This window comes from Ambystoma mexicanum, chromosome 11 (genome assembly GCF_040938575.1).
Source record: "Ambystoma mexicanum isolate Mex_15411 chromosome 11, UKY_AmexF1_1, whole genome shotgun sequence".
In the NCBI taxonomy this organism is placed as follows: domain Eukaryota; kingdom Metazoa; phylum Chordata; class Amphibia; order Caudata; family Ambystomatidae; genus Ambystoma; species Ambystoma mexicanum.
In genome coordinates, this window is record NC_090934.1 from 325,649,153 (window position 1) to 325,672,958 (window position 23,806).

At 42.0% G+C, this 23,806-nt stretch overlaps 1 long non-coding RNA gene across 2 annotated transcripts in view; it reads right to left on the reverse strand.

The window, feature by feature from the left end:
• Positions 1-23,806, reverse strand: part of LOC138503380 (uncharacterized) — a 276,899-nt gene that overhangs the window by 217,790 nt on the left and 35,303 nt on the right. For both annotated transcript variants that reach the window (XR_011279627.1, XR_011279628.1), the window contains exon 2: positions 18,166-18,453. This is a non-coding gene — a long non-coding RNA (uncharacterized lncRNA). The remainder of the gene's footprint in view (positions 1-18,165; positions 18,454-23,806) is intronic.

Sequence of the window (23,806 nt, forward strand, 5' to 3'; positions counted from 1 at the left end):
AAGCAAAAAGTAGTCCCAACCATAACATATGGTGCCGAGATCAGAGCGTATCAAGACTTGAAATGTTTGACCAAAATAGAAAGCCAATTTTGGAAGAAACTATTGCCTCTCCTGGTAAGTCAACCAATGTGCATAGTTTGCCATGGGTTTGGCTTGCTCTCTTTTAGCGCAATATGCACATGGACAATGTTGAACCTATATAAGAAAATGTGTCATGAATGAGAGTGAAGGATCTGTGCCATCAATTTTGTCTTCCTATTTTAAATCGGTTGCAGGCAAACAATTTGAACCATGGAAAAATCACATCTCAGTTACTATGTTGAAAGAAGGAATTTTGTTAAATTTACTAGTAACTGATCCCGAGCGATATCTAATCACATTTCTGGGCTCCAAAGTCAGAACAATGTTTTGCGTTTCAGACTTAGGGCCTCATCACGAGTTGGGCGGTAAATCCGGCGGTATTACCGCAGGTTGTATTAGCCCTACTGCCAAACCCCCGGCGCTATTAGCGCCGGATCACGGGTTTGGCGGTAATGGAATTCCCCATTCCCCACTGAGCTCATTCGGGAATGCCCCATTCCCCATTGGGCTCAATGGAGAATTTTCACGCTCTTACCACCGCCCGATTTCCCGCCGGCAGTAATAGCGCAAATTTTTGGCAGATTTCCCCCCAGCTCAGCGCTGGGGAGAAATCTGCCGAAGCCATGATTTGGCGGACCCTTAAATCCAGCGGTAATAGCGCGATCGCCAGATTTAAGGGTTACCGCCAAACTCGTGATGAAATCCTTAATTTTTGTCCAACACATGAGGTTGTTGGTCGAAGAATAGGAGCAATTTCTTTACTCCGAATCTGTAGATTCTGTAACAATCTTAAGGAACCTGAGACGTTCAAACATCTTCTCATCTTCTGTCCATTCTACTGCAAAAAAGGAAATATTACCTGGAGCGCTTATTTCAAAACTTCTCTTTCGTCACCCTATGGTTGACCATCTATAGTGGGGAGCGAAACGCTGTTATTTTTGCTGCCATGAATTGCTTATGCTCACTTAGACTTGAAGTTGAGAATTAGGTATAATAGCCCTACGATGCTACTCTATTAATGATGTATCGCTCATTTGTACTTACAATTGTTGCGGTCTATTTTGTCTTTTGTACTGTCATACGACATGGAAACCTAAAGGATATTTCCCTCTGAAATTATCAAAATTGTATGTACTTGTTGTGGTGAAGAGTTGATGATAAACTATGTAAGCTCTGATGCTGTATAATAGAAATTGTTAATATGAAATACAATGTACACAATATTTTCTCTGCACCCATGTCCATTGCTATAGCCAATAACGCCAGACCCCAAATCTACACAAAATATCCAACACATTTATGGTGCATTGCAGGCCGGGAAGTGATCATAGAGCACCTACTGGGCGTGGCAAGTGTGTCTCACACTACCATCTGTACATTAGAGGGAACCCATTTCATAATAGCATTGTGTCACTAAAAAACGAATTTCATAATGTCTCAAATAGAGGCCACATTTTCAGAACTAGTGCAATATCTGGAGGCAAAGTTATATGCACATGGGACATGGTCGTCAAATAATGCCACAGAATGGCACGATCACATTTATGGTGAAGTGCAGAAAGAACCACTAGACAACATTTTTGCAGAAGGCAGCATAATTCAGGTCTGCCTTCTGAGATTATTAAATGCAGCTGATAAACATGCAGAGAAGGATTGTCTGATACAGCTATGCGCCAAGACCTGGTTTATTTTGAATAGGTCCCTGAGAATGCAAGAAAATGATACTAAGCTGATAAACAGGTTAAAAGCCGACCTAGATGGGGCAAGTAAAAAGGAGGAAATGTTAAGAGCAGAATTTGAATGATATCAAAAAGACATGCAATTAAAATGTAGAGATCTTGACATTCAATTGTCCAAAAGCAAGAAACAGTTTGAGGACAGTGAAACAAAGAATTCAATGCATGCCAAATGCAAATGTGCGACATGCAGGAGGTAATTAATAAAATGAGTGATGAAAACAACTATTTTCAAAAAGAGGCAGATAGGCTCCTTAAGAAGTGTAAGGAATTGGAACAGCAAATGTGCATTCCCAGGTTGCAGGATAGGGCACCACATTCAATAGAATTGAGGTGAATTCTATTTCTACCCAAAGAGCTAGTGCCCCAGTGATTGGGCCGGTGACTGAACTTGTTGCAGAGCCCTTGGGGGATTTGATATACCCATTGGGGCCACCACCAATCCCATACACCTGAAACCAGGGTTGAATCACCAAGTAGCACAATTCCGTGTATTGCAACAAGTAGCCCCATAAAGATAATGAAATCCATCAAAGCCCTGATCAAACTATTTAAAAAGGGAGGGGAATGCTGCATAGAGGATCACTTAGAGGCAGTGCATGACATATTTAAAGCCCTCCAGATACCTAAGGAACAATACAGACAGTATTTTCATTTAACTCTAGATGCTCCCACAGCCAGTATCATAAGGGGGTTGAATGAACAGCAGAATATGACATGGGCAGAGTTTGAAAAAGAGATTAGGCATCATTTTTCTCCTTTCCAGACATTGCAGGAGGCAAAGAAAGTTTCTTACACAATCACTGCTGGGCCTAATACATCCCCACGCCAGTTTTTACAAGACTTAAAAAAAGAGCGTTTTCTCGCTTTGATGTATCTTTTGACCCCAATTCTAATGAATTTAAAACTGCCTATTTCTATGGGCTACAGAAAGACATCATATCACAGTTGGTCCATGAATTTGATTGTGACAAGTCCCTTGACTGGATTGTACACCAAAGCACAAAACTGTATGAAGCACTCTATTGTCAGGGTAGAGAAAGTGATAAAATGAAAGACACCAGACCAAAAGCTAAAGAACCCTCAGCAACAGTAATGGAAATCAGGTCAGCCAAAATGTCCCTTGAGTCTGCTCAAAGTCCAGGTAAAAATAATTTGATACCTGAACAAAGGGGTAATCAACAAAGGTTGTCACTTCCTGCACCAATGTTTCAATCACATGATCCTAGTAATAGGGAGAGCTACATCAGCCCTAGGTACTTAGGAGATAGGCCCCGGACAGGCTATCGGCCTGATATGTCAGGTATGACCAATAACCAGAGACCAAATCAGGATCAAAGAAATAATGGTCCCTACCAGACATTGGGGATGCAGAGCAGATTTGATCCCAACACCATGATATATGGTAATCAGGATAGACTGATATGTGGATCGATTTACTGATAATGGGAATCAACATAGGGGTCAGTACCCACAACATGAGAGACAGGACATGAGGCAGAATATGAATTATGCTCCACGTCAGTACAATGATTCTCCACCAGGGGACTACAATCAAAGGATGGGTGCACCCCGCTCCCCTCCACATATGAATCAAGAATTCAGGAACAATTCCAATAGAAATCATTCCCCTGAGAGGTATCAGAATAGAATCAATCAGGGGGAAAACAACCAATATCGATCTAGGCCACAGCGAGAGGATTCTAGAGAGATAAAAAGATTCCAGTGTCTAGAGACCTAAGTGAAAATGTTAGCTGAGCAAATAGGAAAGCTCTGTACAGCACAAAAACAGTCATCAAAGGAGGGGGCAGAAGGCCATAGCAAAGACCGGGTGGTTTCTGAAAAGTGACTAAGTACTTATAATACCTGCAGTGCCAAGAAAACAGATTGCTCTGATGTGATTTTCCATAATGACTCTGAGATGTATAAAGATTCCAAAATAAAGATACCGATAAATGAACATGTGACAGAAAGCGCAAATACCCTTATGAAAGAAGTTTGGTTTAACCTAGAGCTGAATCAAACATTGGAGATTTGTACAAATGAAACAGGAAAACCTAAAATTCCAAAAGAACAAAGGGACAGATTTAAGAAAAATGACTGATGCATTGGGAATACCAGTGAACAGGAAGTAAGTGGGGATGCTATAAATCCTTCCCTGGGCAATCAGAACAATAACCAAACACAGGCAGAAAAAAGAAATATTCAAAAGGAGGGTACAGGTCAATCACCTGAAGAATTCTTTGAGCCACATATTTTTGAAGAATTTAAAAGGGCTGGTACCATACTAAGTAACTACAAATGCACAGAATTAGACAATGACAAATTGCCAAGTGATGTTATTACACATGTTCAGTTGGAGGATTATAATGTGACCTCTGATGATACCTGGATGGATGGGCGAACGGTGGCCACACTCAAAAAAACCTCTGAACATGGAGAAATGAATCAAGTTTCTCACACAGAAATGGGAAAAATTAGGGAAAAATGTCTTTCCAATTACCAATGTGCTTAGCCAAAAGTGAAAAAGGCCTGAGAAAGGTGAGCCCTGAAATCAGTAAGAATTCACACTTCTTATGTGTGCTAGATGAAGTTGAAGACAGGTATTATGCTCCCATCACTGTAGAAGAGAAATGCAATATATTTGCAATGATTGACACTGGCGCACAGGCCACAATTATGTCTAAAGAATTGGTAAAGAGTATCAATGAAGGGAGATCCCCACAGAATCAGATCACAGTGAAGCAAAATGAAGGTCCAGTGCAGAATTTATATGGGGAGGAGGTGCCTATTATAGGTGTTACCGAGGTTGACATAAAGATAGGAAAACACAGAATGAAACAGGAGGTATTGATCACATCTATTTGTGAAATTCCATTTCTGATGGGAACTGATTGCCTGAAAAGATTGTCTCCTCTCATAGATGGGGTGAATGGAGTACTGTGTTCCTTAACAAAAAACCATTGAGACCTAAGAAACTAAAGTCACAAAACAACAATATAAATGAATGTCACATCGTTGCCAAAACAAATGATGCAGTAGAAGTATATTTCCAGAATAGCTGTATACCTAGCGTCACAGTTATCTTGATGTGTCAAGATAAAATGCAGAGTGAAGATGAGAAACAATCTGTACGAATATATTTAGACCCAAGGAAAAAATGGCAAACTGCCATAGATGGGCACACATTAGGGTTTTATTTAAAAGAAAAGACATGCAAACAGAATACTGCTCCTAAAACAGATACAGAAAAACACATCACTACTCTTGCTGAAATATACATGGAAGATGAGCAACCAGGGGTTCACATTGGTATAAATGACTATTCTAAAACAATAAAAGCCACCTTAGCTCTTGAACAGGAAAGAAGCTTTATTAATTAGAAATTACTGCAAAAAATAATGGAGAAGGAGGAAATCCCGAAATTTAGAATAAAAAACCAATATGTCTCTGGTTTAGACAGTCCAGACTTTGAAAATCGAATTGCAGGCAGATGCATGCTGAAGATTAGTATTGGACAAAAAACAATTCACCATAATGTTTGGATAGTGAGTGGGACACAAAATGACTTTTACATGGGCAATGATATCATGCACAGAATGTGTATGGTGTTAGATTTCCTTAATCAAAAAATATGGTCACGCTTAGGTGGGCCGGCACCTGAATTTGAAGACAAAAGAAGGGCTTATCATTGCGCACAACTGGTCCCATATGCAATTGAATTACAGCTGAGGAAGGATACTATTATCCCTGCATTCACTAAGCAGTTTGCAATAACGCTGAAATGCAAAAATGGACAGCAGATGAAGGATTCTGATGCATTTGTGTGCTTGAATGAATCTATAAAACAGCAAGGCCTGGATTATGAATGTATGCCATTGATAGATGTTGGTGAAGGGTCTGTAAAAATGATGGTGAATAATAAAGGGGGTCAAGATATTCATTTAGAGGAACATTCTTCATTAGGAATGGCTATACGAAAATCACATTATACTGCAGGTCTAAATAACATGGTGATTGGAAATATCCCTGAAAAGTATGTGGTTGCCAGGGGTGAGTTGCCAGAATACCTGGATTCTCAGCCCAAAGGAATATTTAAAATTCATTCTGTGTACCCTTATGATTCAAATGAGACAGTGTGCTGTCATCAAGAGGATTGTATAACATTTTACTTAAATGAAAATGAAACAGATAATCAGCCCATTGAAGTGGAAGCTGATATACCAAAATATTTAAAAGTGGCAGCATTACAGAGAGACACAGCCACACAGCTAGAAGAAAGCACAGAGATTCCTCCGCTGGAAGATTTCCCAGAATTTTCAAAAATGGTAGAGGAGCAGATTTTATCAGCAGATGCATGCGATAGCGATGAGGATAGAAATGAATTGAGAAGAATATTTATGGAGTTTAAAGATGTCTTTTCTAAAGATGCTTATGATTGCGGCCTAACTAATTTACATGTGGCCACGCTACCGGAAGGATGTAGTAGAAGCCCAGTATTTGTGCACCAGTATAGGTTACCACTGGCATGTTTAGAGTCATTGGCAGAGATAATTAAAAATTTGGAGTCTCAGGGAATCATCAGGCCTATTCATAGCACATCCAACACACCTATTTTAGGTGTGTGAAAGCTGTAAGGATATTTGGCATGTTACAGCACAGAGTACAGCACTACTGCACAGGTAGCAAACAGCACAGAGTACAGCACTACTGCACAAGTAGCACATTTTTTTTTTTTATTTTTTTTTTTTTTATTTTTTTCAAATACATAAGTTTATTTAGAAACATTTTCAAGTAGAAAAAACCCCGTCAAGAAAGTCAAGTGAAACATGTTTTTTTTCAGTTAAAAGGAACTTTTCAGGGCAACACAAGTCTAAAAGGCCACAAGAGAATCGAAAAAAATAGCACCACTGTAGAACAATGGCTAGTTACTTGCATTTTTGGCATTATGTATTCTTAACTGAACTGGGTTTTTTCTCTGGATTCCACACAGATTTCATGCACTACACAACTTATAACCAGAGGGTTGCCTTCTACAATATCTTTAGGTCAAGCTACCACCAGAATTGTTTCAAGCACATAAGGGCCAATCAGTCTGAGTACTAGGAAAAAGAACATTGCTTTGCCACTGTATCTGGTTGTACCTGATGACCTCCATGCTTAAAGCTTCTGCCAGTCATTGGCAAAGTGTAGCATGTCATTGTTTAGAGTGCATCTAAAAACATGTATTTGATGGGACCGGACAACATTAGATCACAAGCTGTTCCCGGCCAACGCACCATAAATATGTAGGGTATTTTGTGGAGATTTGGGGCCTGACGGTATTTTATTACCGCCGAAAAATAACTTAGCAATAATCACTCTTTGTATTCAGATTTGGCCATGTGCAACAATAATACAATGGACATGCATTATTTCAGCACCCAGACCTGCATATTTGGTATACGTGGTTGGTAGGCGCGGTTGGTGGCATTTTGGTGAGCATAATTCCCTTGTTTTATTTGTGGCCCCAATGTCCAAAATCCCTTATCTTTGCTTAGATTTTTCGTGTGATCACTAGAGAGACCTCAGACCTACATTTTAGGAAGACCACATTTTTCAGTAATAGTGATGGTGTGCCACCATGGGCGAACTCACTGACTTATTTACGACATATGTGGTAGTCTTGTGGTAATTTCCACTACCTTATATACGGTAGGGAGCTATGTTCAGAGAGTCTCTCTTCCCGTTGGCTCATGTACCTCCAACAAGCTATGCTACGGTCACTCACAACTGTTCATACTGATTCTGACATGCACACATCTGTCTTAAAATGACCATTGCACTGTTTAAAAATCTCCCCACATCATCGGCATTGTAATGGTAAATATTAAATACACCACCCGTCTGTTTTCAAATATTTTTCTGTATTATAAAAGTTGCATTTAAACACGATCTCATTCTTTACAGAAATAAATAAAATGGTACAGTAAAAGCATTGTCTATGACACACTGCGAAGAGCGTGGCGGAGAACAGAACTCAAATTGCAACATTAGCATTTGATTAAGGCATGCACAGGAATCCTACACTGACTGCATATTACCGTACACACTCAGCTCCCACACTTCTCATTACCTTATCTTTTTAGTTGTTCTCTTTGGCTGTTCTCTTTGTGAATGTGGCTCCCTTGGATTAACTCCAGCAAAAAGGAACGCTTGCCTTCTCAAACCGGGGTCATTGCCTGGAATTCTCAGCTTTTGCAGATAGGAACGCCTCAGCCAGTGGAAAGGTCCTTCTTTCAGCTCTCCCCAATCTCGACTGCACAATCTTGACTGTAGCAGGACTCAGGGATCTGCATTCCGTCAGGAGTCCCACAGCCCGGTCCTCTCCCCAGTAGTGCAGAAAAATGTCTCCCTGTCTTTTTCCCCGATACTGCCCACTAAAACTTTCATCTCAGCCCTCTGTATGACGTGTCCCAATGAAATCCATCATCTCTCATCCTCCTACTCTCAACAATAGCTTCGCTTATACATTTGCAATTGTTGCAAATCTGACTTCCTTCTTCCTGCAGTTACTGTGCACAAAAACACGGAGAAGCAGACAAAGAAGAGAAGAAAACAAATCTGCACACACATTTAAATGGTTTTCAGAGTATGCCTAATTCTGCAGTGGAGAACACATTTCATTAGTGGGTTATGTTAAATAAGGTTTTATTAGTCAGGTTAATGGTTAATAGGTTAGCTGTTAATTTTCAAATGTGTCTCTCGCACCATAGGCATTTCATGTGAAAAATAGTGTGCATTTTTAAATGAGCACGTGTGCTTTTAACTGTAAAAATAGATTTGCATCTTATATGTTAAAATCGTTTTTGACTGAATAGCCTGTCTTTCCTTGTTAATCTGGGAACCCATATAGCAATGCACCGCACCCTTGTGGTGATGCTGCAAAAAAAAAAATGTGCTACTTGTGCAGTAGTGCTGTACTCTGTGCTGTTTGCTACCTGTGCAGTAGTGCTGTACTCTGTGCTGTAACATGCCAAATATCCTTACAAAGCCAAATGGTCAATGGTGGCTATGTGCAGATTTGAGGGAATTAAATAAAAGAGTGCCAGTATCCAGATGACCACTGCCATTCATTGATCAAGGCCTGGCTCAGGTGCATGGCTCCAAAGTGTTTACCACGTTAGATCTCACCTCTGGATATTGGTGCGTGCCATTGGCAGAGGAGATTCAGAATTTATTTTAATTTTCATTTGATAAGACCCAATACGCATGGGTTAGAGTTCCATTCGGGTATGTCAATAGTGGGAGTGAATTTGGAATATTTTTTAGAAAGGCTATGCCTGATGCAGCAGAAAGAGGAACCATAGTTTATGTGGATGATGTCCTGATAAAAAAATGCCATTTTGATGAAATAAGATATGTTCTTGGCCAATTGCAAAAAGCAGGCGCCAAAGTATCTTTACAAAAAGCACAATGGTGCAAGAAAAAAGTGAATTTTCTAGGGCATGAAGTGACTGAACATGGACTAAACCCACAGAAGAAGAAAGTAGAGGCCATGCAAAAACTAAAAGACCCTAAAAGTGTGAAAGGGGTAATAAGTTTATTAGGAATGATGGGCTATAACAGAAAGTTCATTGAAAATTATGCTGAAATTACTCAACCATTGGCTAGGCTGTTAAAGCTGAATACACCCTGGAAATGCGAAAAAGAGCAGTCTGAGGCAGTGGCTAAATTAAAGGAATGTCTTGTAAAGGCACCATGCTTAGCATATCCCATAAAGGATAGGGATTTCTTTATAGAAATATGTTTCTCTGAACATTGTATGTCAGCAGTATTATCACAAAAACATGATTTGAATCACAAGACCATTGCCTATTCAAGTAAGGCGTTTTCCCAAGTTGAAATTAGATTCAATGAATGTGAAAAGGCCCTTTTGACCACTGTGTGGGCGCTACAGCATTTCTGCCCCATTGTTCAGGGAGAAAAAGTGACTATTGAGACAAATCATCAACCTTTGCAGTTTTTAGAGAGTAAAAGAATTAGGTCAGGTAACCTAGCACAGTCCAGAATCACTTCATGGACACTGGCATTACAGGGTTTTCCTGTAGAAGTGAGATATGGCCACAATAAAAACAGCCTAGTTGCTCAAGGTTTGGCAGATCTACATGATTGTGCAGCTGAACATGTATCAAACGAAGTAGAAGTGGAATCTAGTTTACAGGAATTTGGGCAATCACCACACAAAGCTTGTGATGAAAAGACATGCGAGGATTTGCCGACTGTATATGTTGACGGTTGTGCTTTTCACATTGAAAATTACAGTAATAAACAATTGGTGTCAGGAATAGGAAATGTCTGGTTGAAATGTGAAGACGTTCCCAGTATAGGGATGAGAATTGGAGCTAGGAGCAGTCAAGTAGCGGAATTAGCAGCCATGTATAAAGCAATTACTACTGCAGTTGATAATAAATTTAGTGAAAGTGTGCTGGTGACTGATTCTGATTATGCACAAAATAGCTTTGTGGAATATTTACCTGCCTGGAAAGCGAGAAGCATGATTACATACAATAAAAAGCCCCTTAAACATGGAAAAATGATACAAGCCATAGTCAAATTGTGTCAGAGAATGATTTGACAATATACTGCAGAAAAATTTGGGGACATTTAAAAACTCCAGGAGCGGATAAGGGGGGGGGGTGATAAGGCAGATCACTTAGCTAAAATTGGGGCTGTGATGGGAGAGTTGCTACCTATTGAACATTTACTTGGTGAAATACAAATTGATGCAGTAACACGTTCTAAAGCGCCAAAAGAGGTGGATCAACTAGTAGTACAATGGAGTTACGATACACCAGATCAAGATCTGATTAAGGTACAAAAGGATGATTCAATTTTGGGAATATATTCTAATCATTTGATAGACCCTGATCAAAAACCTTGAACAGAAAATGTTTGTGTGGGAAAAGAAGAGTTGAGGTTGCTATTAAAGAATAAGAAACGAATTAGACTACAGGATGGGCTCATGATTAGAGGGTCCATAACAGGACAAATACAGTGGGTGGTAACCTTTTCATTGAGAGGGCTAATGCTACACCATGCGCATGATGCAATAACTGCAGGCCACAGAGGTTCACAAAAAACATTGGAGATACTGAAAGATTATGCTTACTGGCCACACATGTCCCAAGATGTGGAATTATATACTAGAGGATGTCTAGTATGTGCCCAATTTGAACCTGCTCCACCAATGCATAGAGGCCCATTAATGAAAAGAGGCTTACCTCTTCCATGGTCAGATTTGCAAACAGACTATGTAGGGCCTGTAAAGAGGTTGAGCAGAGGGAACCGGTATATTTTGAGTGTGGTCTGTTTGATGTCAAAATGGATAGTGTCATACATTAATTCATACATTACTGGTAAATCATGTGTTCTCCGCAGATTTGGGTTACCCCACAGAATAGAATCAGACAGAGGAAGTCATTTCACAAGCGCTCTAATGAGTAAGACATGGCAAATACTGGGAGTGAAAAGAAAATTACACATTACATATAGATCCCCTTCTTCTGGGGAAGTTGAACGCAGATATAGGTCTGTTGCGGATATATTAAAGAAGTTTGTAGCAGAGGCAGGTTCCAGCTCAGATTTACGTTTACCTTTGGTTTTGATGGCAATCAGATCAACTCCTACCAAAGCAACAGGTATTAGCCCTCATGAAGTTTTGACAGGTAGGAAAATGGTGTTGCCGCAACACCTGCTATACAGAACACATGAGCAGACACTTGTAAGCGCATCTACAGTTCATGAATACATGGATGAGCTGAGGAAACATTTACAACATGCATTTGCTTTTGTGCAGCGGAATCTAGAGAGGGCTGCTGACAGTGCAAAGGCATATTGATGATAAAAAGACATAGGTGAAAGAATATTGTGAGGGGGATCAGGTGTATAAATTTCATTTTAGAAAAGGTAAACTGAACAACTCTAAATTTCTGGCAGCCTGGCAGGGGCCATTTCAAATTTTGAAAACTGAAGATGAAATAGTAACAGCACAGTTTGCTCACGTAAATCCAATTAAACCCTGGCACCCCAAACATGAGGTAAAGAGGCTTGAGCGTGTAGAAACAGATAAAGCCCCTTAAATACATGAAAGAGGATACATGAGTCTATTCATAGGGCAATGACAGAGAAATAAAAATAGAAGTGATGGTTATAATAGAATAGATAAAAAAAAGACTATATGTGATGATCATTAAAAGAGGGTTCAAACTAGAAATATTATTTTACAAAGCTGAAATATGTTCAAAGATCAATGATGCATTATGTATGTTTGTTTTCTCTCTAACATACTTAATTTCAGAAGGCGAAAGGAAAAGGGTGAAATGTTTTACAAAGTACATGGATATATATTGTTTTGTGGTAAAAGGGTGAAATTAGTATTGTGCTATATACTTAATTTGTTTCTTTTCTATTTGATTTAGAATACTAACAAATCTTTGGTCAGAGGTCACGGGACCGGAGGACACGGGAGGATGAAGTCATGGAGTCCACGAGGACGGATTCTGGAAAAGCCCCGGGGGGGGGGCCCAAGAACAAATCTGTAAAACAAGTGACATTGATGATGACGTCATCAATATGGCTGATAATCATAATAATCGGAGGGGATTTAAAACATTGGAAGCACAAGTTGTCATTGAGCCCGGACCAGCATCTGGCATTGCGTTAGAAGAAGCACCAGGATTCATCATGAGTGATAGAAGGATGATTTTCCAGAACATTTATATACCCTTGAATTTTGATGTTTCGATGAAAAAACATTTTAATGATACTGGAATTAAGGCTGAGCAGACTAAAGAGTGGCTAGAACTAAGGAAAGAGGACGCCAAGCAGTCGATAAAAGATATGTTGATGCAATTAGAGAAAAGATTTGTGAATTCAGCAGACATAAAGAAAAGGAGAGGAAAAAGAGGAGCAGTAATGCTTGTGGTCTCATTGGTAATGTCTATAGTTGGAGCCATAATAGGTACCACAATGTCAACAGCAAATGCCATTTCAGTAGGGACGCTGAGTACTAAAGCACAACAACTGAGTATTGACTTAGAAATGATCCAAACAACTTTAGATGGAAATAGGGGGGGATTGGATGAACAAGTAAGGTTTATAAATGAAACTGCGATCGTATTAAATGAACAAGCGGATGTTATTCAACGAACAACTAAGTTAATTATAAAGCATGACCGGACATTGAATGAGATCCTGAATATAATGAATCCTGTTGATAGATTGTTGACGAATTACATGAGGGAAGTTCAAACTGCAATTTCACAATTGATTCGAGGACATATACCATTGTATTTCGTTTCACAATATATTATTCATCAAATGATAGAAAGGTTGACCAGGAGGGAGATTGATGTGGTAAAAGTGAAAATTGCATTTGAAATGGGCAATGCAATGCCCTTATATGTGGATTTGGAAAGGTTGGAAATAGGGTTTTTATTATGCAACCCATACATAGCTCCCGAACTCATTTATCAAACTAAGTGGGTACACAATGTGAGACTCCAGAAGTGGTGGCATTTCAGTCATGGGAGCCTGAGGTTTACTTGATCCCAAATTTGGAAACCTGTGTAAAATTTAAAGAACACAATTACATGTGTCCGGGTAAACCGTTTATTCCTGATGCTACAGACGCTATTTGTGGTTTGAAATCTTATCTTATAAGTATATCAGGAGGATGTGAAGTAGTTATTAGCAACATGGGATGTGAAGAGTTGGCACAAGCTAAAATGGTCAAAGGTAAATGGTTGGTCAGCACCTGTATGAAGAATCTGACAATAATACATTTAAATCATGGAACATTTATTGTCAAACAGGTGAAATATAATGTGTTTTACTTACAGGTTCCAAACGACACAATTGTTTCAATTGGAGGATTAACATTGTTTCATATTACAAATGATATTTGGGAAAGCCAAGTAGAAAATATTGAATTTTTTAAAAGGGATGCATTTCCAATAGACCCGGATGTGGAGTTCTTATTGAATCATAAAGAAAAGCATATTGTGAAAATGAATTTGAGAAAAAACAATATCAAAAATTTAATTGGGGAACCTGGGGGGGACACTCTATGGTGGGTTTAGCTGTTCTGGTGCTAATAATGGGAGGATGGTTAATTATTTTGTCCGCAAAGGTGAAGATGTTGCACATGAAATTAGCTACAACAGGGAATGAAAGATATCCGAATACGCATACATTTTAAAAGAAGAAGAGGAGCGTGATTTGAGTTTCTTCCAATTGTGGCTTGGACCACTCCCAAATTCTCAGAAAAGGAGGGATAATGTAGTATAATTTATTGCGCTTTGGAGGATAGCGCTTCACTGAATGTGATAGCATTCTATTGCCAACAATAATGTATACCACTAAATGATCCTATATAATGTAATAAGGAATGGTCACTGAAAGGAAATAAGGCCAAACCCAATCTAAATGCAAGGAGTAGCCATCACCAAATTACCATTATTTTTGGTGGTAAGAAAATACCGCCAGACCCCAAATCTACACAAAATATCCAACAGGTCTGACCACTTTATGGTCCCTTTCCTCCCTGTCACAAAAACTCTTCTCTCTGTGCCTAAGAAGCCTGCGATTCTTAAACGCAGCTGGACCAGAGTACAAAAACCCGAACCGTCTTGCTCACTACAAAGTCAGTGCAACAGTAACACAATCTGTACCTTATCTACACTGGAAGTAGCCTTCCTAACTACTGCAAACTTCTTGGCCCTGCTTAAACTGCGTAAACAGCGAAGCCATCCTCTTGAAATATGGTTTTCCCAAGACCTAAAGGAAAGCAAACTCTGCTGCAGGCAATCAGAAAGTAAATGGTGCCAAAACTACCTGCCTGAATGTAAGTTAATCCATCATAATATGCGTGCCTTATATCATAGCGATATAATAAAGCCAAACGTATTTACTTTGGTCAGTCAGTCGAGAAGGCCATAAACAAACCTAAGTCCCTTTTTAATCTTGTCCAATCTTTATCCACCCCCAAAGCTGGACACAATGTAGCTCCTCCCTCCCAAGAGCTATGTGATGCCATCTCTACTTTCTTTGTGGAAAAAATGGACGCCATCTGCAACACTATTAAAGCCGACTCTCAGTCCACTCTGAAGCCCCCAGTGGTGACCACACCTCTCTCCACTACAGGTACTTGGTCCACCTTCCCCCACTTCTCTAATACAGATGTGTTATCCGCTATTCTAAAATGAAAGTCCGCTTTGCAGGAGGACGCTATACATCTGGCCCTTCAGCAGGAATCCTCCCCAGACATAATCAACTCCATCACCTCGGCCGTCAGCATCTCCTGTGTGACAGGGGTGATACCCAATTCTCTTAAACACGCTCTGGTCATCCCTTTAATAAAAAAGCCATCTCTCAACCCTGAGGTGCTGGCCAACTATCGTCTGATCTCACTCCTCCCCTTCCTGATAAAAGTACTGGAGGTGCTGGTGTCCCCCCTTCTTTCTGCCTTTCTGGAGTCCTCCCACTTCCTTGACCCTTTTCAATCTGGATTCCGACCTGGCAGAGGCACTAAGTCAGTACTTAATTCTGTCATGGATGACCTGCAGTGCCTGGCCGATCAGGGCGGTGTCGGAGCGGTCCTGTTATTAGATCTGTTGGCGGCCTTCGACACCGTCGATCATGCCCTTCTCATCTCCCGGCTCTCGGAGGCAGGGATGGATGGCTTAATGCTAAAATGGTTCACTGGGTTCCTGGCAGACCGATCACAATCTGTGTCCCTCTCTCCCTTCCGTTCGGCCCCGGTTCATTTTTTCTTGCGGCGTCCCTCAGGGATCGGCCCTGTCCCCCATTTTATTTAATATCTATATACGATATCTCTTGCTCCTTATTGCCTCTCATGGGTTCCGCTTTTACTCCTACGCGGATGACACCCAGATTCTGGTTTGTCTCGAGCTAACCAAAACCGAAACAGCCTCTCGCCTCAGGCGGTGCCTTGAGGATTTAGGCATGTGGATGTCATAGAACTGGCTGAAACTAAATGCCAGCACGACTGAGGTTCTTGTGGTAGGCACATCCAATCCTCAATCCTTCTGGACCACTGATTTCTGGCCCCCCTCCCTGGCCCCCGCCCCTATTCCGGTACCATCAGTGCGCAATCTTGGCGTGCGGGTCTGTGCCACGCTGACTATGGATAAACAGGTCAGCGCGGTATGTAAAGCCGGTCACTTCAAGCTTAGGGTCCTTCGTAAGGTCCTTCCATTTATCCCGGTCAGCAACCAGGCTCTCGCGGTTGCTGCCCTGGTGCTGAGTGTGCTAGATTACTGTAATTCATTCTATTTAGCTCAACCTGCCTACCTGATAGGACGGCTTCAGCTCCTACAGAACGCTGCTGAACGTTCCATTCTCCATCCTCCTTTTTATGCCCACATGACCCCGTTACTGCGCCAGCTACACTGGCTGCCAGTCACTCAGCGTATTCTGTTTAAATCAATGTGCATGGTGCACAGGGCCTTTTATGGCATTGGTGCAGAATATTTGCAGGCTAAGTTCACTCGGTACCTACCAACCCACGCTCTCCGCTGCCAAGGGTCCTGCCATCTATTGGTACCTTGGTTTAGATCTGTGCGCAAAGGAGGCCGTGCATTCTCAGTGGCCGCGGCCAAGGAATGGAATAATCTGTCCCTTTCCTTGTGCGAGACCCCTGACCATTTAACTTTCTGGTGAAACCTGAAAACATTACTGTTTTAATTTGTCACTCCGGCTCGGTTGGCTTTACTACTCCCTTCTCTCTCCTAGCACCATGATACCTTCGGGTGAGCATGTTCTTTATAAAACTCTATAACAAACCATAACATAACACATAATATTTAGCTATTTTCTCGCGAAATCATAAAGCTAGCTGTATTTTATCATATGTGTTTTGACTATGAAATGTTGCAAGTCAACTGTAACAATAAAAAAGCAGTGTTTCTGCGTGTGTGTGTATTTGTATGTGAGGCGGGGTTAAGCTGGGGCCGAGGTTGAAGGGGGCTCAGTGGTGAAACCCCTGATTTCAAAGGGCGGGGGGATTGAGCAATTGATATATTTTGAATATTGGAGACTGCAAAAGATCGGCTGAAAAAACTCGGTCTTCTTTTTGTGCAGCATTTAATATTCGAGATTATCACATCAAAACATGACAAACTGCTGCATTTGTATGGATCAATACATTTGATTTTGCACTGCATTTAGACTGTGGTTTGGAGAAAGTGCCTGACAGAGCATAGTTGACATAGGGACATGTTCCTTTCAAAGATTGTACAAACCTTGGCAGGCCTGCTGTCTGAGAGACAGACACCTAGCAGTTTCACGTTGCGGCTAGGACAGTACGGTCACTGTCAACTTCAATCCCACCCTTTGGTTCCAAATACTTAACCGCTCAAAGGTCCCGAAGGGATGCCGTGTAGTTACTGACATCCTGTTCTGTTGATAAACTATGCAATGATGCCTGCATAGAACATTTGTTTAGCAGAATCCCTTGACGAACTTCTCCTTCAGGGGGCAATTCTCTACGTTGGCCATGAAGAGCCCTAATCGCGAGAGCCCCAGTCATTTGGCTTGGCCTATTAGCATCTAAGTTGATAATGATAGTTTCACATTAGCAGTGGGTCCAAATCGGTGAGGGAAAGTCACACAACAACGACTGAACCAAAGCTCATTTGGATGCTTTCTGAACCACAGCCACAACTAAGGACACCCCCAAATAAGGAAACAGATAATGCCATATCCCCCGGAAATTGGAAGGTGAGGGAGGGTTGTCGTGGCCTCGACTCAGCAACAGGAATTTGAGCAAAACATGTTATAGAACACAAAGATATAATTGGGAGAAATAGTCGGGGAAAAGGCACACAATGACAAACTTAACAAAATCCATGAGTTAGTTTTTCAATATCCAAAACTAAGGGGAAAAAGCAAGCTGAATAAACATAGGTCAGCACACACTCATATGCCCTTAGCCCTTAAGCAGTCAGCCACAAGACAAGTTCCATATCCATACTGGGTCCTTTTCATGTTCGGGGGGGGGGGGGGGTTATTAAACAGGATTGGGTCCCTTGATGCCTTAGTCAGGGTGTATCTTTGCAATTAATAAGTGACCTTTCATATCCATAAGGACCGGGGGCAGTGGAGGGATGACCTCTGTGGTCGCCATTTTTAGAGCAACTCTGCCAATCCTTTCAGTGGTTAACCTATCTTTTCTAGCATTGCCCAGTTTTTGCATTTCCGATCTTCTTGTTTGTGCTTGCTTTCGTTATTGTGGACATGCACAAAATTGCATATAAAGATAACACGGTGTGCTGCTGCTACTTGCCCCCTAGAATGGCACCAAGTGTGCTGCTTGCGTGGCCCATCTCCTGCTGCTCATTTATTTGCTAGATGGTCTCCTGTTGCCTTGCTATAAAATGTCCACTGTCCATTGATAACAGGTAAAGACAATGCTCTGCAAGAGCGTCACTGCTCCGTCCAACTTGCCGCGCGCCTGCAGAGGGGTTAAGGCCGCGCACGCTCCAGCCAGCGGCTCATCAATCGCGGCACTGATCTGACGGCCTCATCTCATCAGCGACCTCAGATTGATTTCTTGACTTGGAGCAATGAGGAGCTGTGAATGAAAAATGAGGCGTCATGCCTACAATAGAGCTTCTAATTACAAGTTAAATTCAAGACATTTTTTACCCGGGCGAGCCGGATTTACGACAGGACCCACGAGGTGCCGTGGCCCTTTTCTAATTAAAAAGAAAAAAAAAACTCTAATTTTAGATTGCTTTTAAATGATCTGCCCTTGCTCTCTGCCATAGATGTAGCAGCGTGGAGTCCAGTGCACCCCGCCTGTAGCCCTCGTGTCTGAGAATGTGCTCAACATGTAAAAGGCAATGAGGAAAAAGTACTTTCACCCAGTAGTAGAGGTCAGGACTGAAGAGCACAGAGTGGGCTTAAATTCAGTGCAACAGGTGCAGGGCAATCTATCTCAACCCCTGCAAACATCATGTGTGTTCCTTATTTCTTGGTCTCCGCCGGCAGCACAACCAGGCTCAAATGTGGGGGGCTAACCCTTCAAATGTTGGGGGGGACTCACTTTGGAAGGGTGCACTTACTTGCATGGAGCCATCTAACATCTTCACAGATTCGAATGAGACTATTCTGGTGCATCTTCAAAGTTACAAGCAGTTAACTCTTTCCTTCATCCCTGAAACCACACATTTAAGATCTGCTGTGAGCGTGAGCTGTCTCCTGCCCTCCCCTCCGAAACCACCCCGTCACGATTTCAATTGGCTGAAAATATATGTCTATGAATGCAGGTGCTGGCACCGTTTATTATCTGGGCCCTGTTCTGTTCTGCCACGGCTCTGTAGGTCAACAAGATCAAGTCAGCATAACTCAACATTTCGGGGGTACTAAAGCCAAACCTGCATCTGATACACTCCTACTTGGCTCCTGGAGTCTGCAGTGCCCAGGTGGGTTCTAGCCCAGATAATCTCTTTATAGTACAGGGGCAAAGCACTCCTATATTGATGACCTATGATGCGCCACATACTTTTAGATTAGGAGGAGCGTGCATAGTAAGATACCTACTCACTTCACTTTCCATAGGACCCTCAGCCTTATGTCACCCCAATATTTTCATATGTGGGAAACGGCAAGATTGTGCGTTCAGGGATAAGAATATTTAGTGCCGAGGAAGGCACTCACCTATTGATGCTACACGGTGTGCAACATCCTTATATATTGTAAAAGAAGCACTGTGCATAGACAGAGACCTCATCGGTTCACTTCCCAAAGGATCCTCAGCCTTGGCAGGATTGTAGTGCAAGGATACGAATGTTTAGTGCAGAGGCAAAGCACTCACAGATTGATGCTATCTAGTGTGCAACATCCTTCGTAAGAGACATGATCGCTTCCATTCCCATAGGATCGTCTGCCTTAAATCAAACCAATATTTTCATTTCCAGGTCCTGATAGGATTATGGTGCAAGTATGACAAAGCGTACTGTAAGAGTGATTTAATCACTTATAATGTGCTTAACGCAAGACCCCTTGTATATATTGAGAGGCTGGTGAAACAAAGCCAATGCCTTTTGAGCCTTGCCATCCATCATCAGGGTGAAATATGTTTCTGGATATGTAGGGAATATGATCTGGGCATTCGATTGTCTAACTCCAATTATATACTGGTGGTGAGCACGTCTTAATACAAGTTCTTTATGCACCTATGCTATGTTTACAGTCTGCAGAAGGAAACATGAGAAGCCAGTGTGGACATAAACTCTAGTGTATTTAAGACTAAGGCTCCAATACTATTATTTGGGTGCACACAGTTCATAGAAAAGCATTCCTTGATCTTTTTGTTTTAGTTTTGAATTACGTGAAATGTTCTGTGCACCGGGGCATCCATGAACGCAACCATCCACGCCCAGGTCGTCATCTTCCTCACAACTCTCTGTTCTTTGAATGGCTGTGAGAAAGAAGTCCACGGAATTAGATGTGTGGTAGCATGATCGGGTACCCTGTGCATACTTGAAGATGTAGATGAAGATGTAGAAGCTCGACATGGGGTTAAGTCCCTTCTTCTTTGGCTTTTAAGATCTATGGTAGAGCCCTTGTCTGCTTCAGATTAAGGGCCTGACTCATGGAATTTAATGCGCGTGGACCTGGCTCCCGTAAGCAACGGTGCAATTTACAAGTCATAGGAGGAAGTACACAGCAAAGGAAGCAGATCACAACCGATCAATAGAAGATCATCGGGAGTTAACCATTCGGCGGAGCATCAATTTGGCGGCATGGGATCCACAAGCAACAAGGGGACAAAAATGGCAGGGAGCAGATGTCCCGGTGTCAGGTTCGGTGGAGAGTGTTGCGGTGTAGACCTAGGTGCTAGGGCGGAATCATTCATTGTAGAGGATTGGTAGATCAGACGAGTTATTTGTGTTTGTGCTGTCTGATATGTTGCTAAGTAAGGCACGTGGATGGGTAGGAGGTGAGGGTGGGTGTGTAGTAAATGGCACATTGTAGAGGAGTAGACTGTTTGTGTACCTTTCCCTTCAGATTGGTCTCCAACGACCACCAAATTATTCTACATCCTCTATATGACTGGGGGTTTTAAGGAGACCGACTAAGTACAGGAGAATCCTGGGACTGAGACACGTTTATCACGGCAAGGAAAGGTGTTACTTATTCATGTAAGCAGTGTGTTCCGAGGCAATGTGTTGCACTGTCACCACTCCACATCACCAATTCCATATTCATTGCGAATTAATGCAACATAGGCATATTGTCCTTGTAATACATTTGTTTTCTTGAATGTGCAGTGCATTTCTAGTGAACATCTCCTCTTTTGACACTCACCCTTTAACCACAGCTCATTTGGATGTATTCTCCCACAAGTTACCCGCTGCTTACTTGACCATTCGGGAGTAAGCTTGTGTTCAACTAAATGAAGGAAAGACATTACAAAATGTTTGTGAATATTTACTTATTGTGCATTTGTTAGACGCTTATACAGTAAGTCAATTCTGCAACAGGGTGGGAACATGGTATTGAAAACAATAAATACAGTGGATGAAAAAGACAAACCTACTATGTATGCCCTGTGAGTATTCAGAACGGGCAAGTGCAGCGAGAAGAGGGCACATGGGAGTGGGGTCGGTACTGGAATCTCCGTGTTCGGGGGTGAGCAGCAGATATAACTGCCTATAGGCCTCATTACACGGTAGGCGGTAACCATGGTGCTATTAGCGCCATGGTTGCCCGCGGTACCGTACCGAGTCCACCATGGTGAATGGCGAAATTACCGCTACATTCCAAGGTGTGTGGGGGTGGTAATTCCCCATGGCACTTCCCCATTTGAGCCCCCATTGGGCTCAATGGGAATGGGGAAGGTGGCAATTACGGTACCGCTAATTGCGGTACCGTATTTGCCTCCAAGGTCCATTTGCGGGCCCGTTCCTTAACTGCTGGTAAAACCAGCCGTTGCGGTCGGGTCCCGCAAAGGGACCTCGTAGGAAGGCGGTAAGGGTTTACCGGTACCGGTACCCTTACCGGTAACGGTAAACCCTTACTGCATTCCGTGTAATGAGGCCCTCTGTGTTTAACTCGGTTGTATTGCATCCACCACCCACCATGCTCCACAGAGTGCCTGCTTACAAAGTTGTGCTTGATATGTACTCATGTGTAAGACACGCAACATTGGTGCTTAAATTACACATGTGTAATTGGGAGAAACGGGAATAACACTTATATTTCAATAGTTGTTTCCTTTTGTGATTCCTGGGTGCATAAATTATGAATTTGTATAGGCGGGTGCACTCTTCAACCAACGAAACTGACTTGTAAGGATGTTTCGGCTTCCTCTACTGATACAATATAAAGACACAGCAGCACATACAATCACTAGAAAAGGGGCATGCACTGTGTGAAATGTTAGTCCCAGCATAAAGAAAAATGCAACAATGCACCCTTTGGACAAGGACAAGGAGCTACCAGGCCAAACCAATAACCGGATCTGTTACGCAATTATCCATCATTAGCACCCTGGGAGGGGGTGCTGGCCAATCAGGAGGCTCAGAGCGCGGGCCATACTGTTATTGGATTCTACGAGTTGCTTCATGAAAAGTACATATTCATGTTCCAAATCTTGCAGTAAATCAGTGCAGTGCATTGTGGGGAATGCTGTTTCTTTCTATCTTGGGCATGCCAAATTGTAAGTTTATTGGTGAAGATTTGTTGGGAAAATATGGGCCTCAAATTGCGGTGCCATAATTAGCTCCTTCCCCATTCCCATTATGCCCTATGGGGCAAAAATGGGAATGGGGAAGGGCAATGGTGGAAGGGGGAATTACCGCCCCTCCAACCTTGGAATAGGGCGGTAATTCCCCTTTCCACCAAGGCGGTGCCGGTAATTTACCGGCATGGTCCAGGGTGCTAATAGCACCCTGGATTACCGCCTTCCGTGTAATGAGGCCCTATATCTTCACTTTCTAGTCCTGAATTACTAACCTAATCCACCGCTTTCAAATCATAGACATAGATCCTAACACACATATCTACCTACTCTGCCTATGGATACGTATCACAGAATTCCCTATGCCTCACTCAGAAGACATATCCCCAGTGTCTACATTTCCCATAAACCTTCTGGCTCAGAGGGAAAGACAGAGAACTGTGAACAACACTTTGATCTCTGCCTCCTGCCCAGTCGTAATCAGTAAGCCCACCGTGACTCATTGGTTGACCACTTTGGTGTTTGGCGGGGAGCGGTATGATTCTATTTGGGCTTACTGCATGAAACACCCAGACTCGCTTGTAGTGGAAAAGGTTGCTTTAATGTGACAGGCCACAGCTCACAAAATAACGCTACTTGGCTCCCTGGCCTTACAAATTAACAAAACTGAATTAACAACTTGCCAAATAGATTTAATGATAAAACATTTTCAAGACCCCCAATAAATAAATAATTCAATCAGTTCAACTTCCTCCCTACCTATCCCCTGATCCCTACTGTCTCCTTATCATCTTCTGAAGCCTTCCTTCCTGCTTTCTCCTCGGGGTCATGCCCCTCCATCTTCAATACCTGTTCCCCACTTTATACCCCCACGGTAGCCCGTTCGTGCAAACAGCACCAACCCCATCCATTGTTCTTCCTTCCTACCCAATCATGGAAGATAAAACACTAAACATCTAGTGAGAACTCGTGCCCCTTCTACTGGCATCCTGGCATCCTGTGACTGCCGTTTGTCATGCCAGACTCAGCCTTTTTCTTAATACAGGTATTGAAAGTGGCACTCCTGCATACATATTTTGATGTCAAAAACCCTCCCACTAACTGTCACAACCAAACAGGGTTTTTTAGGCCATTTGGAGAGGCAGCAGCAGGCAGATTTGGTCAATCAATCAACTTTATTTTGGGTAGATGCCCATAAAAGCATAATATAGTTAAACAAGAAGAGAGAAAAAAGAAT